Source organism: Adiantum capillus-veneris, chromosome 27, assembly GCF_014529385.1.
Source record: "Adiantum capillus-veneris isolate H3 chromosome 27, ASM1452938v2, whole genome shotgun sequence".
Taxonomy (NCBI): Eukaryota; Viridiplantae; Streptophyta; class Polypodiopsida; order Polypodiales; family Pteridaceae; genus Adiantum; species Adiantum capillus-veneris.
Window position 1 is genome coordinate 120731872 of NC_140957.1, and position 14273 is coordinate 120746144.

Consider the following 14273-nt stretch of genomic DNA (forward strand, 5'->3'; position numbering starts at 1 on the left):
TGTCTGTCTTTAGGTGATAGCTTGAGCTGATTGGTATCCCAATTTGGTACTGCCTTGTACGTCTGCATCCATGAGATTCTAAGAATCATTGTTTCATTTATGTGTTCATCTGGTAAGCATACAAACTAATGAGGGCATGAACATCCATGTACTATCACATTTAAGTTGACTACTCCCAATGCCGGTGTTGGGTTCTTGTTGCATCCTTTAATAGTCCATATTCTTGATGTCAAAGAATGATTCGTTGCTTTCTTGTACGTGGAATAACTGACTGTATTTACTCGAGCTCTTGTATTGACCAATGCATTTGTGATATGATTGTTCAGTTGTACTTTAATGCGAAGGTCCATTCCATCTAACCATTCATCATCCCTTGACACTGCATCCTTCTGTAATTCCCATAGTCGTTCATCTAGTTCCAGAGTGTTGATGAGAATAGGTATTTGTTGATTTTTGTGAGCAGGTTTTCTTTTGAGTACTCAAAGTCGAGCTTCCTCTTGGGCTTCATCAATGACTTGCTATCGTTTTATCTTTCTTTGCTTTGTTGCATACGTCTTTTCTAGAAATTCATTGGTTAGTGGAAAATTGTACTTTTTTAAACAGAATCCACTAATCCAGTTAGCCATTGGTTCACCATCTACGGTGGAAAACTTAATTGCTCCACTTGGAGATACGTCTTCAATGATAAACGGTCCGTTTTCATCTTTTTAAACTTGGAAATGTGTGCTTAAGAGAATAGACTAAAACTAAGTCCCCTTTTTTGAAGATTTTTGTAACTAGATGGGAATCAAAAAACTGTTTTTGTTTCCGCTTTTGTGCATAGATGTGAGCTACAATCGTTAGCCTTTGATCATCAAGATTTTCTAAATCTTCAAGCCTCTCTGACAATTCATGTCTAGTCCACTCAAGATCCTTAGCTACCCTTAGTGTTGGCAATAGAAATTCTATCGACAGTATGGCATCAAGACCATAAACAAGGTTAAAATGATGTAAGCATTTAAATCTATTTTGAATGAAACTCTATAAGCCCATAGAGAGGCATGGAGATTCATTTCCCAATCTGTCCGTCCTGAACTAACCACTTTAGTCAATACTGAGCTAAGAATTTGATTCGTATGCTCAGCTTGTCCATTTGCTTGTGGGTGATAGAGAGCCGATTTATTATGGATGACCATAAATTCATTAAGCAGATACTCAATTACCTCATTGAGGAAATGAGTTCCCCTATCACTGACAATTTCTATTTGCAGTCCATATCTTGTGAACACATTCTCATACAAGAATGCGGCTGTGGTTCTGGCATCATTCTTTTGGGTTTCTTTAGCCTCTGTCCACTTGATCAAATAGTCCATAGCTACAATGCTATATTGAGATTGGGTTTTATAAGTAGGTGGTTGTATTAGCCCAACAAAGTCTATACCCCATTTTGCAAAAGCTCTAGCCTCCATCATTGGTCTTAAAGGCATGCTATCTACATGGGTTGGCATTTTTTCTCCTTGACATGCATCACACCTTCAAACATATTCTTAATTTGGCATCTGTAAAAAGTGCTGGCCACCATATGCCTGCCATTAAGATTGCTCTTGCGGTGGTCTCACTAGAAAAGTGAGCTCCAGCTAATCCAACATGTGCTTGTTCTATAATGTGAATATATTCATCTTCATTTGCAAAAAGATGCAGATGTTGATTCTTTCCTCTTTGATATAGTTGGTTTCCAATAAGAGCATAGTCTCTAGCTTCAGTTTTAATTGCTCTTTGGCGGCGTTTACTCATATCCTCAGGAAATGTTCGGCTAGATAAGTAAGCAACTAGATAGTTACTTCACTTAGGGACAAGTGATATTTGGAACAATGTCACGTGAGGTAGGGGTGCTTGTTTCTGGCATTGAGGACACTTTTTTACAAATGAGTGAATATCACTACTTGTGCACGTCTGTTGCACGTGTCAATGCAAGGGACTTGCCGATACATTGTGTGCAAGCCACAAATGGCTCCAAGCACACAACTAGACTAATCTAGCAAGATCAAGAGAGCAAGGGTGTGTCACTCACTGTTGGAATTAGGGTTGCAGAGAAACACACACAGCTTGGAGAAGACAAAGGAAGCTCAAGGCACACAATAGAGAGTGTGTAACTTAGTGTGCTATGGAAAGATAGATAGCCCTAGAGTGATGGGCGTATATACAATGCACGGGGGAAAAAACCTCCTAAAGAGGGAAAAAATGCCCAGGAGGTCCTAGTGTGTTCACACACATCACTACCACATGTATATGGTAACACTCACCGCCCTACGCTCGCCTTCATGGATGATTTCTTGTTGCGAAGAAGAAGGAGCTACCGTCGTGCAGTGCTCAACCGCCTCGCTGTGTTGCAATGCTTGATTGCACACACACACACACACACACACACACACACACACACACACACACACACACACACACACACACACACACACACACACACACACACACACTCTCTCTCTCTCTCTCTCTCTCACGCATACATAAACACACAAGGAGATGAAGAAGAAGAAGATGGAGATGGAGATGGAGCAAAAGCACTCTTCAATTGCACAAATGAGAGAATGAATGATTTTTATGTTTAGGTGACTTTTATATGAGCTCGCCCCATTCGCACTTGGGCGCCCATACTTAGTCAAGAATGTTCCGGTTAGAGTGTGCCTCTCATCGGCGATCACTCTTACCCTTTTTCTATTGGATCGACAAGCGCGGCCCATGACTACTAGAGGTGGACGCTACTGGTTAACATGCCCTCCTTTCTGATGTAGATTCCGTCCTTGGAATATAACAGTGTAGCATCCGGGTCCACGATAAAAGCACCTGTACCAGAAGAAAAACAACATTGTGAAAGCTCAAAGGTAGCATGTACAAGTGTGCAATAAAAGAGATGCATACATGTTATTCTAGGAAATGCAAAAATAAATTCATGAATTCTAACATTTCCAACTAGAACAAGCATAGTACCTGAATAAAATGCAATTGAGATAGGGTCTATTAGGTCGACTCTAAGAGAAGTACACAAGAGCTAGGGCTAAAGTAAGTACTAGATTGACCAACATTAGTTAAAAAATATTGACTAGAGAGTAGTTAACCCTAGGAATGCTTGTCGGGGTCTAAGGACTATTTGTCATAGTTGCTACAGGTAGCTGGGGACTCGAGGTCTCAAATACCAGTAGCAGGGAGACTCAAGGTCTCAAATACCAGCTTGAGCATAAACTAGCCGGGAGACTCAAGGTCTCAAATATCAGCTTAACACATGGGCTTCCATAACACAAGTCACACTTAGGTGGAATAAATTAGAGAGAACTATATCCTCATAGCCTAAAACATTACTAAGTTACTACAACTAATAGACTATTTAGGAATTAAAGTCAGCAATTAAGTGGCCTAGTTTAGCTCAAGGTCTTGATACCTACTTAAAGCCAACTAATAGACCAAACTCAAAGAGAAGAACAAGGTACTAGAAGTTTGAAAAAAGTATAGCATCTAAATTGACAATGTTACAACTTCATAAATTTTATGCATTGTTAGAATTCAAATGACAAGATGCAAACATGTAAATGTGGAAGCATAGATAAAAGGAAGTAGTACACCTGATATAATGGAGAACATCCCTTGTAACATGTAAACATCCATTGTTGTTGTCCTTCAAAGGCATCCTTATGTAGTCACAAATTGCACAATAGTCACCACCAAACATCCACCTTCAGAGGCACATCAGTGGGAAAAGGTACCAACACTTATTGAACACATTAAAAAAACATAAGGAACACTAACCTAATTATTTTCACTCTCCCTAGAGAGTCGAGGAAATAGGATATTGTAGAGATTGGGGGGGAACCATAAGTCTAAACTCCTATCCTCATTGTCGACAAAAAATAAGTCATTATCCGTGAGACCATATGTGCCATCCATGTAATCATGAAAATCTTCTTCTTTATCAAAGGCACCGATGTTTACTAAGAAGGTCACTAGACGCCTATAGTCATCTTGGTCAAAAGGGTAAGCCTGTGCAATGGGAGAAACGCTCTCTACTAAGTATGGATCAATCGTGGTCAAGAGACGTATTAGTCATTCTAACTCCTTGAAATTCCTCTCACATGCTAGCGTACCTACACAAATCCCATTCACAGGCAAGCACCAAAAAGACCATGTGAAACACTTGTGAAAAGTAATGAGGGTACCTCTCACCCAAGGTAGGAGTGGATGACTCTAGTGTACTAACCATATCTGTTCACACATATAGATAAAGGTTAGAGTGCAAATATTACAAGGGTCGTGTTCTTGTGCATAATGTGTTTTTATGATTTTGTGTTATGTATAGAACTTGTAATTTTCCACATTATTGTATGGTGGCTCTTGCTCTTTTACTTTTTTATCTTGTTTTGTGAGTATAAGGCTTTATATATACATTCCCTAGGATTGGAGATTGAGAGGTCAGGGAGGAAGGTTGAGAGGGAAGCAAGTGAATGATGGATGTCAGCAAACACTCCCCCTTTCCTTGGGTAGATCATACCTTTTGGAATGATGTCGTCACCTTTTGAAACGAATTGTTCCAAGTTGTTATGGGTGAAGGCTTTAACCAATAGTTTTCGACCGCCCTATGTGTTTCATCTAGTTGCAAGGGTGGTAAGGTACTCTTCCATGATTTTATTTGCAACATTGTTGCAGGTGGTGAACTTACAATGGGAGGTGCAAACTCTTCCTTGTTTGTATGGATATGTACAATGGTGGCTGGAGGTTGTGTCAAAGGTTCTATTTTCGTATAGGAACTACATGAAGAGCAAGAAGCTTCATTTGACTTCCCTGTTCCTGAGCTAGGTGGAACAAATTGTTCTTTCTTCGGTACCCAAACTAGCTCTGGAGGGGGTGTGTAGCATTCTGTGATTTTTTCCTTTCCGCGATCTTCAATTTGTTTTGGAGCCACAGGATGGGGTTCACATGGGCTAGATGACAAGTAAGAGCACAATTTACGTTTTGGCACCCAATGATTTGATCATTTCCTTCATAGTAGCCTTGGGTGTCCAATAGTTTTTTAGGAATCCAATGTAACATTTCTTTACATTTCTTGGGGCGAGTGGGGTGTCTCTTACTTGGCTCCTGTCTTTTAGCACTAGCCATGGTCGCGAAAGAAGCTTTAGGGACCCACTTGTATGTTTTCTTTGCTATATTGGGATGGGTCTTGTGTGTCTCAAGCTTTATCTCAACTACATCAGTTAAAGCTCTCGAGAGTTGGGCTATGGGGACATATGGTTCAACCTCTTGGACATGCAATGTTTTGGGTTTTAATTCCTTAAGAGATAATATCTCAGGGAATATGGCTCAAGTGGCAGGGCTAACAATTCGTTTATGTGTTGTGACACCCCCTGTGTCCCAATCAATAGTGCATTTGGTGGCTATCATCCATGTGCGTCCTAGGTTTATATTACCATTCATAATTCCAACAGGCATGACCAAAAAGTCTTGAGCTACGACCCAGTTGTCATCACTGACAGAAGTGTGCTAGATTCCAAAAAGACCGTAGTTTTTTTCTTGTTGACACCCTTGACTTGGATAATACTTTTAGATAGTGGTGGCTTCCCTAACTGACACCACACCCCATATGACAACAAATTATATTTAGCACCCGTGTCCAATAAGGCATTATATAGCACTTTTCCATAAGCGCTGTTTTAGCTCAATAGGGTATCATAGAGGTGTGTCAAAGTCCAAAAAATCCTCATCGGTTTCAACGTGGAATGCATGTGTAACTCCAAGGTTAGCCTCTCCTTGGCGTCTTATGCGTTTTTGTCGCTCCTAAGCCTCAACTTGAGCTTGTATCTTCTTCAATTCTGTTTGTGCCTTGGATGCCTTTTTTTGATGGATGGCACGTAGCTCCTCTTGGCTTAAAAGATAATAGTATCTTTTAAATTTTCTCCCATTGAGGAATCCAATGGTTTCAACTCCATCAAGAGTCTCCACACAAATGGTTCCTTGTGGTAGATCTCACATACTCTATATGGTCCTTTTCTTGCATATTTCAACTTTTTCTTTTCGTTACGCACTCCATACATAAGGACTTTATCACCAACATTGATATCTTTGTTCTTTAGATGACGGTCAAACCATTTCTTCCTCCTATCTTAAGTGCATTTTGCATAGCTAATTGCCTCTCTTCATCTAGCCTTTCAAGGATATATAATCGCTCAACTAAGGGGTTACCATACCAACCTTCTTGAGAAGCTACTCAAAGACTAGGAACGACAAACTCCCATGGCATAACCGCTTCTTGGCCATACACCATCTTAAATGGTGTGCAGTTAATGGCAACTTTGTAAGCTATACGATAAGGCCATAAAGCTGAAGTCAGCTTTAAATCCCAATTTGTGCAATGAGCTTCCACCGTTTTGGTCAAGATAGAGATTAAGGTCTTGTTGGTGCTCTCAGCTTGGCCATTTGCTTGTTAATAATAAGGTGTGGACTTATGGTGAGCTATCATAAATTTGTAATAATGTTCTCAAAGAGAAACTGGTAGTTGACCTCACATCAGCCTTACGTGTCGCCCTGGATTCCACCCACTTTGTCACATAGTCAGTGGCAATGATAATATATCAAGATTGAGTGCTACGAGGTGTCGGATTAATTGGGCCTACAAAGTCCAAACCCAATTTTTCAAATGGTTGAGTCACTTTAACAAGATGTAAGGAATCCTATCCTTTCGTTGTGTGATCTTGCAACATTGGCATTCATCACATCCTTTTGCAAAAAGTGATGCATCCTTGAATAAGGTAGGCCCCCAATAGCCTGATTGCAACACCTTTCTAGCTTCCCCTGAGAAATGTCCTCCGGCTATACCAATGTGGGCTTCTTGCAGTATGTATAAATACTCATCCTCACGGGCACAACGTCTAAGAATATCATCCTTTCCTAGTCTATAGAGAGTTCCTGCAATGAGAGAGTAAGTTTCACATTCTTTTAACAGTTTTCAAGCTATGTCCTTGCGAAGCTCTTTGGGTGGAAAACCATTAACTAGAAAGTTCCCCTGAGAAATGTCCTCCGGCTATACCAATGTGGGCTTCTTGCAGTATGTATAGATACTCATCCTCATGGGCACAATGTCTAAGAATATCATCCTTCCCTAGCCTATAGAGAGTTCTTGCAATGAGAGAGTAAGTTTCACATTCTTTTAACAGTTTTCAAGCTATGTCCTTACGAAGCTCTTTGGGTGGAAAACCATTAACTAGAAAGTTCACAATCTTCTCACTCCATTTAGGTATGGTTTCGACTAGGAATAGAGTTGTATCATGCAACTCATCATCGACTCCAGTAGGGGCTTCACCATTGGGTATGCGAGACAAATGATCCGCCATGACATATCTTTTACCAGGTCTCACCACAATGGTAAAATCAAACTCAAGGAGAATTAACAACCATCGTGTAATTCTTCCCGTGGAACAAGGTTTATTTACTAGATACAACAAGGCTTGATGATTAACATAGAAAAAAAACTTGTTGGTGGCCAGAAGGTAGTAGCGAAATTTCTTCACTGTATAAATCATACCTAAACCTTCTCGCTCTGTAGTGGTGTAGTTTCTCTCAGCATCATTCAATTGACGACTTGCAAAGCTAATGGGGTAGTCCAGTTTATGTTCTCCTGGTTGAGCTAGAACACACCCAATAGCAAAGTTCGATGCATCAATATGCACATGGAAAATTACATTCCAATTGGGAACTCGTAGAATAGGAGTGCTAGTCAAGTTCTTTTTCAATGACTCATAAGCATGGTCACACTCCGCGGTCCAGTGGAACTCAATAAGAAGCTTGTACAAAGAATGAGCTATCTTGGCAACGTTTAAAATAAACCATTGGCAATAACCAACATGGTCCATGAACCTTTGAACTCCTTTATAGTTTATAACCAACATGGTCCATGAACCTTTGAACTCCTTTATAGTTTGTAGGTGGTGGCAATTCAGCAATGGCTTTAATTTTGCTCTCATGTGTGAAAACCCCATTTTTGGACACTATATGTCCTAAAATGACTCCATGTTTAACCCAAAACTGGCGTTTGAAAGGGTTTAAGGAGATGCGATACAATCTGCACTTCTCAAAAAATTTTTGTAAGCATCATAGATGTTCTTTCCAAGAGGAATAAACACAAAGGTCATCTAAGAAAGCTTCACAAAACTCCCTCAAATATGCTCTAAAAGCAGTGTTTATTAATCTTTGAAAGGTAGCAGGGGCATTGGTTTAGCCAAAATCCATAACACAAAAGCGAACACTCCAAATTTGGTTATAAAGTGTAAGGCCTAGGGTAACTGAACTTGGGATCTTCCTCCCTACCGCCCCTTATATAGGCTAGCTCCTAGCACTTGCCCTAAGCGGATCCCCAGTCCGCACTGGTCCAGCCGGCCCTTGGCCTAGGTCCCTGACCCCCTAGGTTGGGCCTTGCCCCATAGGACCCTTGTCCTGACATTACTCCCCCCTTAAGGAAGAGTTTTCGTCCTCGAAAACACAAGTAGTAATATCTTCGTAAGAATACTGATGTTCTCTTTATTGACGTCCCATAAGTGAGCCAGTTGTCTGGATGACCGACATCAGGTACTGTTTTCTCTTTTGTTCGCACAACATAGATTCGCCATGAGTGCGGAAATTGATGATCAACACATGTTTGACTTTGAATATATCAAATGGGCTCCACCTGTGGATGTCATGGGGCCGGATACTCTCACGGAGAGTACCCTCGTGGCAACAGGGATGGATGGTGCAAACCCAAGTGATCCATCTCTGTCTCCTCGTCTGTCAACCCCTCCTCCACTGAGCATGTTGGATATTCTAGAGGATGACAGTCAATTGCCAGATGCCAGGGAGTTTGTCACTCGACAGGACTGGAAAACTTTTGATGCTCGCATCGCAAGAGGGAACAGAACAACCCCTTGGCAGGGTCGAAGCCAGCGGGAGCAAGCGCTTGTGGGTACTGCGTGCATGGGCAACAAAGCCAAAACGAGTCTCAAAGCAGCTAGATGGGAGCGTGATGTCAAGCCCAGCAAAACCCGTCTCTGGACGGGGCCTCGCAGAGCAGCCCATGGGGGGTTCTTGCTCCCTCGCCATCTTGGCGGCCTGCTACAGACAACAGTGAGGTATGTTTTTTTTTACACAAAAAAAAAACTTAGGGCTATTGCTCACAAGCGTGATTCCCACCCTACCATCGACTGCAAACTGCAACGGGTAAGGAAAAGAGCAGGCATACGCATGCATGGGTTGGTGCAGAGAAATCAGTCATAATACATGCAGAAGGTAGCATCGAGGGCAATCCGAAATCAGTCATAGTACATGCAAAAGTTAGCATCGAGGGCAACCCAAAATCTGGATTTCAAGGCATGGTTACATTGGCATGGGTTCAAGCATGCACATGCCTCACACATGGGCTCGGCATCACAAAGATGGACATATGTTGGCGGAAAACCCTCGTAAGATACACACTTTTGCACGGTAGTATGGCTTGGGCAAGTGAGTGATGTTGCAACGAGAAATTTTTCAAGCATGCCGAGCAAGTGATTATGTAGCTCAACTTTTTGTTGCATTTGGAGGCTGCACAAGGTGCAAGGGCATCATGAAGAGAGGAGCAAGGCTCCAAACCCACGGGACGTCAAATTTCCAGGTACGAGGTTGGAAATATTGATGGTTGCAATCCAGGTATGCTTTGTTTACATGATTGCACTAGATATGGATTTTTTGAAATTATGTGCTTTCAATATGGCGTCTGATCGACGAGGTGGTGGATCGACGCGGTCAAGTTTCTTCAAATTCTATTTTGACCTTGAAACTTGACCGCACAGACACATATGGGTATGTTGGCAATGCATCATTCATTAGATTGGATACTGTGCATGTGCTCCATAACTATGGTGTGCAATGTGCATCTACGATTGATCACGAATATCACTCATAGACTCAAGTATGTGCACATACTTTGTACATAATGATTCTATCTTTCCAGAGGTTGATATTTGTTTATTGCACATATGATTCTGTTTTTCCAGCAGATCTACCAGTAGAGATAAGGTCTATTTTTTGTGCATGATCGACAAGGACGAGTCTCTTTGCTATGACATCTATTGCCAGACATAGTTCTATGAAGCAAAGCTTCAATTTATACATCTTTCATTGAAGCTGGCCACGTTTGGCATATGCTATGAGCATACACAATGGGGAAGGAATAGGCAATGTGTTTGCAGGTGGATTCAATTTTGCAGGTTATGGCCTTAAGTACCAGACGGGTGTATAAGATATACGAGGGCGTCTATGCAGATATGGCTATGGGCCATTTTGGAATGAGTTTTTCTCCCAACTTTCATGACAACTCGTTGCAGCAACAACGACCAGGTTAGCCAAGTTTAAGTTTTTCCTGTTTCTTCCTGTTTACACTAAATTACTTGGCAATTACTGCCATTGTGCAAAGCAAAGTGCTTTGGCAATTTTATAGGAAGCCCGGCTTCAGGGAACTGGCAAAATAGGGGATATCAGCTCATAGAATCCCTACCAGTCTAAATTGTGCAAGGTACTTATAGTTTTGGTTCTCACGGTTGAGGCCATCACTCTGCGCAAGGGCTTACCATTCTTTATGCAAGGCATGCTAGTGACGTGAATTCAATTCTGCCGCTTCATGCATTACGCTTCCGCTAACACACTCGCAACTCTGTCAAGGACAGCTTACGGATGGATTGTTGGTTGCGTTAATGAACAAGCAAGAATCTTGTAATTTTGGATGTTTAGGGTGTCATTTTTGCACTACATGTTTTCACTGCGACACTCAAGTTGATTTTTTGATAATCTTCAACTCACAGCAACTGATCTCTACAAGAAAGTATAGATGCAGCAATCAGTTGCGATAGCATGGTTGTCCATAAGTGCTCGGCAATTCACTTGAGTGGGTCTCCTGCTCTCTCCATAGCACTACAGAGTGTCTATGGACATACTGTTTTGGGGTAAGACCCGATGGGTGATTGCTACATCACCCCATAGGCATCAAGGATCACAGTCTGATCTACATTGCGGATCACGGTTGATCTCTCCCAGTTCTACTTTCAAGGAAAGACTTCCGCAATCTACCACGCGGTAGCGACCGAACACACTTTTCAAGTTGTTTCCAATCATTCTGTACACGGTTGACTATGTTGGTTATCGTTATTTGCTAGTTGAGCAGTTTCTACAAGGCGTCTTACCAAGGGGTTTGACTAAGTAGATTCTAAATCCAAGGAAAACGTTTGCAAGGGCAACACCCCAGGTTCCCAGTTCAATGCTGTTTGTTTTTTTCCGGTAGGGGACGTGCTCCTCTCCATTTGAATATGGGTAAGTGAATATTACGTATCTATTGATTTGGTGCTATTCCATTTTTAGTATGCTTTGCTTGGTTTTTCAAGACGAATAAATATGCCTGAATGTTATAGAGCCATGTCAAGGGCATGTTGGCACAAAGTATTTTGGACCTAGTGTCCAATCTATCTTTCTGCCTTATTTGTTAGGAACCTACTGGTAGGGTTCAGTTTGTCACATGTTGTCACATGCGATACAACATGGTCTAGGAACTCAAGGAGTTTGGTTTAGCCAGTGGAGCAAGACTAATGAGGGTCCCTCTCACTCCCGTTGTAAAGTGTTTGCAGTTACCTCCACACACAAGTACATCTTGTACTTGAAGGATGTTCTTTTTTACACATCCTTACATGAGACATATTCCACATGTGGAGAATATGAGTCTCTGGACTGACACTCGCGCCATTATTTCAATTATGTGTCACGACAAAGTCCCTAGGTGCTGGTCACATCTGTTTTCTAGACCATTTTTTAGCACGATGTATCAGGAGCAATTTCGTGGCCAAAAATTGTCGGATACTCAGAATGACCTGTTAAGGTACAAGTACTGCTAAACAACATTACAGATGGTTGTTTATACATATAGCAAGGCTATAAGTTGTTAATGAAAAATTTTCATTGTCTGTACTTAGAAGTGATCAATGTTTCACCTTCTACTGTGATTCAGACGTTTCAGCAAGGCTTGCAAAAGATTGCAACTAAAAGTGTTTAGTTTCTTTTCAGAACTATTTACATTCCTTTCAATGTGGGCTAGGCGCATCACATTTTGCCATAAGTATTGGCAAGGACTATTATGGATATACAAGTTCGGGTTAGTTTTTGCTAAATGCATGCACACTAGGTGTTATGGGCCCTAGTGTTTAGCAAAGGCTGATTTGGAACGGCATGCATATTCCTCAGGTTGTTGCTTATGAAGCATTTTGCACTCTATGTGCACTATCTCTATGAGATAACTTTTGGGTCTACTAATCACCAATAGAGGTCATGGCTAGGTTTGGGCGTTTGTAGATTTTCTCAAGTTAACCACGATGGTTATTTCAGACATTGTTGCTTCCTCACCAATGTTAAACACTACTGTGATTTCAAGGGGTTGTTCCCATGGCCCCTCCTCCTCTCTTGAGCCCCGCTTCACAAGCTTTGTTTCCTGTGGCTCTTCAAGCAGCCGTCGAGGGGGAAGAGATCTAGAGAAAATTGAAACCACCAGCCCACGCTTCCATGATTCATGGAGAGGGAGAAAGATCCAGAGAGCGACCGAGAGGCAGAAATCGAACAAGAGTACCTTCCCCTCCTCCATGGCTGCTCTCCTCTGACCTCTGATACCAGTGTAAGGCCTAGGGTAACTGAACTTGGGATCCTCCTCCGTATCGCCCCTTATATAGGCTAGCTCCTAGAACTTTCCCTAAGCGGATTCCTAGTCCGCAGTGGTCTAGCCGGCCCTTGGCCTAGGTCCCTGACCCTCTAGGTTGGGCCTTGCCCCGTAGGACCCTTGTCCTGACATGAAAGCTATTTTAGCTTAAGCTAATGGTCCTCTAGCGCAATTGTGATTTGATTGTAGCCAGAGTACCCATCTAAAAAGCTATAAGCTTCCTTCCTTGCAACTCTTTCAAGAAAATGTTCTAAATATGGCAAGGGGTAATGGTCCCTCCTAGTGGCGGCATTGACTTTCTTGAGATCCACGCACACTCTGAGTTTCCCATTCTTTTTTGGCACAATCACTATTGGAGACACCCATTTTGAGTGCTCAATAGGGTATATGAATCTGCATTTCACAAGATTCTCAATCTCTTCTTGAACGATTTTTGCATATTTAGGATTCATTGGGCAGGGTCGTTACTGAACTGGTTTAGCCATGCTATTCATGGGGATTGTGTGTTACACCACGGAAGTTGGAACACCTTTCATATCATGATATGTCCAGGCAAATATATCCCTGAATTCCTTGAGAAGTTCTTTAAGTACACACTCCTCACTCTCTGTCAGATCTTGGGCAATGAAAACTGGTTTGGACTCTTCTCCCGGGTTTGCTAACTCTATTTCCTTCACTAGCGCTGGACCGTCATAGACTCCATTACTCCCATCGATAGGTTTTCTTTGAGCCTTTGTATACACAACCTTACGTTCCTCTGTGGTATAGGATTTGAAATGTTAAGGTGCAGGGTGTAAGTCTGTGGGGTCCAGTTGTTCTGTGGACTGTGATTTCCCTTCCAATTCTTTTTGTTGTTGAGCTAACTCTCGATTTTGTCGTCTCCTTACGGTATAGCTCAACTTTGGATTCTTTGTAGCCTCTAATTGTGAGATGTCAATGGGTTGTGGACTACACCACAACCCATTGACATCTCCGATTCCTTTTGTTGTTGAGCTAGCTCTCGATTTTGTCGTCTCCTTATGGTACAACTCAACTATGGCTTCTTTGTAGCCTCTAGTTGTGAGATGTCAATGGGTTGTGGACTACACCACATAACGCTTTGAAGGTATTCACCCCAGTTATCTACCAACTTCCGATGAGCATCACATGCCTCTATATAATTAAACCATTCCACGATAGATTTCTTTTCATTTATTCTAGCATGCACATTTTCTCAATATCATTGCCTCTTATATCTCTTACTCTTCTTCTCTAATTTTTGATTACGGTCGATCTCTAGTGAAGAGTCACTATATGAATCGCTACTTGTGTCTTCTGCTCCCTTGGATAGATTGTGATCTAGGGTACCACTGGGCCCTAAATGGTTTGTCCCCACATTTTCACTAAGATTTAACTCAGATACTCCATCCTCAGAGTCAATTTCAATTGATGATTCTGACCCCAAATCGTATGGGCTATAGTCTTGTGAGGCGTTACTGGTTCCAATGCCAGTCAAACCTTCATCTTGTAGGTCATCAGAGGCTATATGCATTTCTTC